Here is a 6,520-nt window from a genome sequence, read left to right on the forward strand (position 1 = left end):
TTTTTGGAGGAACTCAACAATGAGCAACAGAAATCTATCATTTAGGAACACGAAAAGGTGAGTAACCTCACTTCAAAACAGAAAAAAGCAGCTTCTGCAGTTAAGTAGGATTTGCGTGTTGCCTGAAAGTAAGATACCTACCCTGATACTTCAAGAATTTTCCATACTAATTTGCAGAGAGCAAACCCTCTGAGTCAGTAACCATTGCAATACAACGGGCAGTCAACAGTAGATGAGGCAATCTCCCTCTCCATCAAAATCACAGAACGACAGAATGTTTGGGTTTGGAAGGGACCTCAAAAGATCATTTAGTCCAACTCCTCTGCCAGAGCAGGATCATCTAGAGTAGGTCACACAGGAACGCATTCAGGCAGGTTTTTAATGTCTCCAGAGAAGGAGACTCCACAACCTCCCTGGGCAGCCTGTGCCAGTGCTCTAACACCCTCACAGTGAAAAAGTTTTTCCTGATGTTTTTGTGGAACCTCCTATGCTCCAGCTTGCACTCATTGCCCCTTGTCCTGTCATTGGACATCACTGAGAAGAGCCTGCCTCCGTCCTCCTGACACTCACTCTATGTATTTATAAACATTAATGAGGTCACCCCTCAACCTTTTCTAAGCTGAAGAGATCCAGCTCCTTCAGCCTTTCCTCATCAGGGAGATGTTCCACTCCCTTCAGCATCTCTGTGGCTCTGCGCTGGACTCTCTCCAGCAGTTCCCTGTCCTTCTTGAACTGAGGGGCCCAGAACTGGACACAGTATTCCAGATGCACTCTCAAAAATATATTGTCTCTTTCTAAATTAGCTTCATATCTGTTTCTTCTGCACCTAACTTTGAACTTACAGGCTTCCTCTTACAATACTTTTTCACTCTGCAAGATAGAATTTGTAGTAAAGTCTTCAGATATCTGTCGGCCTTCAAAAGCTTTATCTAAAAATCCAGTAGACTGTATTTCTTCTACATTTGTGGGATCAACAGTGAATGGTAACCTTTCTTAGAAAGGCCTGTTCATCTGGCATCAAATCCTTAACAAGGCCTCTACTGACAGAGAAGCTAGGATTTATATTCCATTAAAATCTCCTTTATATGTAATGCTTTGTTTAAGTCAAACAGAAAATATTTACTGTAAATCAACAGCAATACCAGTTCAGGATTAATTTGGTCCTGGACATTAAAATGAAAATTATTACTTTGTTCAGAAAAACTTTATATTTGCTTAGTCTTAGCCTTTGCTAGATACTCATTTATTCCAAGACCAAGGCCAGATTTTGGTGGATCCCCTACTATATGCACATCAGATCAAAGTTGCTTTTGTTGCAATTACTGTCCAATTAATTGATGACACTGGATTAGACAACTACAGATGAACTGTAATTGGTTTGGGACGTGCTATACATTATCTCTCTCATGTTTTTGGTAGAGTGTGAGAATCCAAAATAATCCCACATACCCTGGATGATCTCTAAAGTTCTCCGTAGCAAGACTGATCTTTGATCTACTTTTTCTGGAGATCATAAAGATTTCTTATTCTGATGACTAGTGGGATTTTTAATTATTTTTTTCTGGATACCATGAATATGATTTATGTTCCTTTACTGCACAGGTAAAATCCTATAAATTCTCCCTCCAGAGACCAATATGGTTACAAAAAGAATACTGCCTGGTACCGTAATGGCATGGGAGAGAAACTAAAACAGGTGGATGCCCCACAGCAGTGCTCTTAGCAAAGCAACTAAGAAAAGTAATAGTAGAGCATCACATCTGCTGTTGACTCTGCTGTAACGTAACCTTTCTAATGCTACCTTCAAATCTACATTTGTTCCTAGTTACCCTGTAACTTAGTTTGCATTGTTCTTTTTTTTTTTTTTTTCTCCCCTCTGCTTCATGAGATAGGCTTCTTCCTGAAGTATAACTGTGGTATCAGCCTAAGGGGCTGAAACTGCATCTCAAACCGCAGTAGGCAGTATGTCTATCTGATTGATCATCAGAAAGCAGAGTGGCAGTGGGAGGCAAAGTCATCGGCACCGAATGCTCCAAGAAGCCCTTTTCTGCACTGAGATTAAGCTATCATTAAATATTTATGCGCACTTCTGCATGCGCTTTATTGTCTGTTGGATATGTGCTTAGAAAGAGTTTGCTTAACCAATATAATACTGCCATCGGTGTTATGATGCAGAAGTTAGTGAGTTTATACCAACAGTTAATTTTTGTTCTTAAATAAAGCTTTTTATACCTATGCCTTGTTATTATCATATATATTTACATGATCTGGCTGTACTTATTGCATGTAGTTCTATAATAATTTCATTTGATACAATGTAATTCACTTTGAAACTCTCAGAACATAAAATAAAGTAATAATAATGATGTTATATGGGACTTTTTCAATTGATTCATCTTTCCAATGAAATGTAAAATAAATCCTTTATTAAAAATTACTATAAATGGAAGAAAATGTCCTAAAATACAGATATATGAAGACTTGCATCAAACCTTGTTCTTTTTCAAGCTAAGAGCACAACCTGCTCAATTTACCACTGCAAACATTGGCCTCTGCAGAACCTACCGAATGGTTTTGCAATAATTATTTTGTACTTTAACATGAATTAGATGTAAGGGTCAAAGAAATTAACACTAGAATGCCATTTAATCTGGGACATTAATCATTGTTAACTCATCTAATTTTACAATTAAACTGAATATTTGATCTGTCAGCCCTTCAGAGTATCCAATCTTTTTGTTCAATCTTAGCTTTTTGTTTTTATTTAGAGAAAAGTTCATTACCAGAAAGCATGTCACTGAACTATTAATGTAATAAGCTCCATTTTATTTTCAAACCATCCTTGTGCTCTACTTTATAAAGTACAAAATTAGATATGATTAGATAATTCTTATAGCTTGGTTAGACTGAATGCAATTCACAGTGCTATCAGGAATGTGGAACAATATTATTCTGCAGAACATTATCTTAGGGTGTAATAACAAGCTAGAGACACGGCAAATAAAGAAGACTGAAGAATGATAAGGCACAAAGCCTTTATCTCTGTATTACTGGTTCCACTTTGGCTGATATTAACAGCAGCTGAATAATTATCACAGGGATATGCAGACTGCACGTGAATGAACGTGCTGTCTCACAAGATTTCCAGCTACAGAAATTCCTGTGCTAAGGTTGCTGCTGTATATGACACCAACCTGAGTGACCAGAGCACAGAAGTATGGCATAGTCAGGACCCTATACCTAACAGTGTTCTCTTCCTATCAGCAAAGAAATGAGATAGCCCGGTAAGCCAATGTCTGCTTGTTGATGCCCTCCAGACGATAAAGAAAACCACTCCCTTGAGCTAAAACTTCACAAAATCTCCACTGCCCAGAGAAGATTTCTCATAAACTGGCAGCACCTCCCAGCATGCAGCCTGGCATACCAGGCTGAGCCTAATGACACCATAGCGTGCAGAGGACTAACTGATGAAATAAAGATTTTTCACATTGATATGATAAATACTATAATGATTACACTTTCCCACTAAACGAGCATACAACCTTTGCGCTACTGGACAGCAACCAAAATTAATGAGTCGTACCATACCTACTGAAACGCCTGTTAAAGTTGGTCTTGTAAGCAAGTAAGCACCGTTTCAAGAAGTGTGTAATCACATTTTATTTAAAGGACAGTTTCTGACCATGGAAACATACAACAGAGTAGGGTATCTGACCTCTCAGCAGAAGTCTCCCTAGTGTCTGAAAAATAAAAGGACTATTTGTAAATACCAAAGGTTGAATTTAATTGTATGAAAATACAAAAAGTAAGAATTGTTTCTACTTTGTCCCAGAAGGTTACAGAAGGATGTAAAGTATAAAATACTATATTTTTAAATAAGTAAACTGCATAATTTGTTCAGGCTAGGGGAGACTGCCACTAAAAACAAGCCTTTTGTGTTGATAATTTTTACCAGGAACACCATAATACCTTTTGAGGGAAGTTCTCAGTCTTCGTTCTACCATTTGTATATTTTTTGAGTAATATCAAGGCCGACAGATGAATTTTTATTGTTGGCAAATCAAACAAACTTTAGCAAAACAATAAACTCCAACAAAAAGCTCACATGAATTCTGCACTTGGGTTAGGTTTAGCAATTATTAATAACCTATTATGTTTAAGAAATGCTCTTTCTAGTTCCAGAAATGTTAAATACAGGAGAAGATCCAGCATCTGAGTCTGTCAGCTGGCTCACTACTGGAAATTACTATTCTGAAGGGTTCAGACATCATTAAAGGTGAGAATAATATGACACAGTCGTGTTCCTTTCCCTTTCTTTTTCTCTTGTCCTGTATATTAAATCAGAAATCAGAGAAGGATATGACCTCACAGGCAACCTACTTTCCTCTTCTGACAATGCAGACTCATTCTCTATGATACTATCCACTTCTGAGAGCTTTTCAAAGCCTGTCTTTCAAATATTCTGATGGTTTTTCCTTTGTTAATTTTGATATATTATTTTACAGTCTAACAGCTCCCTGTTAGTAAGGTTTTCCTGATAGTCAGCCTGAAGCTCTCTCTCATAATTCATTCCCTTAACTGTAAATTTCTTTATTCAGATTCAGTTCTATTTATGCCACACCAGACTGCACTGTTCCTCTGTTATTATAATGTTATGTTTTGAGCTAGAGTCTAATCTTTTCTTTCAATTATTTCTCTTACTGAAAGGCAAAATCTTACACTGAAGTGAATACCTACAGTACAAATTATTTTTGCCCCAGAATACCTGTTTGCAAATTTCTGAGGTTTATCTTATTTTATTTTCTGTGTGTTTTCATAAGCCTTCATAAAAAAGAAACACTGTCTTTTTGCTTTCCTTGATATTTATATTGCTTACTTATTCATTACTACTCCTGAAGTTTCTTAAGGATAGTTGCTTTCTCTTCCAGACTAGTGAAGATGTTAAGAAAATACACAGTTCTATACTGTGCAAAATATACTGTAATAGGACACTCTAACCTCTTAATACGTTTAAACTTGAGTTTACTTGGCATATTCTTCCTCTCCCTGTAATCAAAACTACTGAAATAAGTTTTGCAGAACTACATTTACCTTCCTAATAATATATATTACTTATAAGTCCGGGACTACTACTTAGCACAACTCTTCTCTTGAGGGTATACTATATATCAGCATTTCTCCATTTTACTGTAGCATCAAATTAGGCCACAACTGCAATACTTAACATTAAAGTCTGACATTTACACAGTCACCTTTTCCCTCCCCTTCCATATTTTCTACTGAGCTGTTAAACATAATTCACAATTACATTTGGAAATTCACACTAAAAAATGAATTTTATTTTTTTTTTCATTCAAGGCAAAGACAACCTTCCTTTAAATCACTGCAAAAAATAATAAAAAAGTGTCATTTTTCTGTCACTGCAACTACACATATAGCTTGCCAACTCTTTAAGGAATGATCAGAATGAATCAAATGTCTAGAATTCCAGATGATGAAGACAAAATTCTTCCTTAAAACCACAGTCCATTCAGAGTTACTCATCATTCAGTTGTGTGCACTGTATTGACCCAGCCTGACTGCAGCAGCCATAACTGGTCCGGATGCAATGCTGTGCAAACATGTGGGCAAGGACACATCTCAAGTCACACGTGGCCCATTAAGCCTCCCTTGAACAGGGGGGTACAATACACCACGAGCTCAACGAATCGGAGCCATCTTAACGGAAAAAGGACTACCAGGGCTGGCTCCACATACAGACACTTTATCATCTCTGTGTGTTAACTTTTAACATGTCCCACCACACCTGTATTACCAATATCCAAAACCCTATTATTGCAATAGAGGAAAGTTCACCGATACTGAATTGGTGATAAAATTAAGCAAAAAAAAAAAAAAAGTTACTCAATGCTAATGATTTTCTCCTTCCCCCTTTCTTTGTGTACTAATATCTCATATTCTCTCCTAGGAAAACCACTATGTACTCTATGCAGTACATACTTCATTACTGCACTGGGAGTCTTCACCAAGTTCACAGAATCACACAGAATTATTGAGGGTGGAAAAGACCTCTGAGCCCATCAAGTCCAACCTATGACCAAGCACCATCACATCGGCCAGACCACGGCACTAAGTGCCACATCCAGCCTGTCTTTAAACACCTCCAGGGACGGTGACTCCACCACTTCCCTGGGCAGTGCATCCCAGTGCCTGAGCACCCTCTCCATGAGGAAGGGCTGCCTGAGATCCAACCTAAACCTGCCCTGACGCAGTTTCAGGCTGTGCCCTCTCATCCTGTCACTGGTGGCCCAGGAGAAGAGACTGACTCCCACCTGACTACACCCTCCCTTCAGGTAGTTGTAGAGATGGATAAGGTCCCCCCTGAGTCTCCTCCAGGCTAAACACCCCCAGCTCCCTCAGCCTCTCCTCACAGGACTTTCCCTTCAGTCCCTTCCCCAGCCTCATTGCTCTCCTCTGGACCCGCTCCAGCCCCTCAAGGTCTTTCTTGCAGTGAGGGGCC

Source organism: Apaloderma vittatum, unplaced genomic scaffold, assembly GCF_000703405.1.
Source record: "Apaloderma vittatum isolate BGI_N311 unplaced genomic scaffold, ASM70340v1 scaffold17371, whole genome shotgun sequence".
Lineage (NCBI taxonomy): Eukaryota > Metazoa > Chordata > Aves > Trogoniformes > Trogonidae > Apaloderma > Apaloderma vittatum.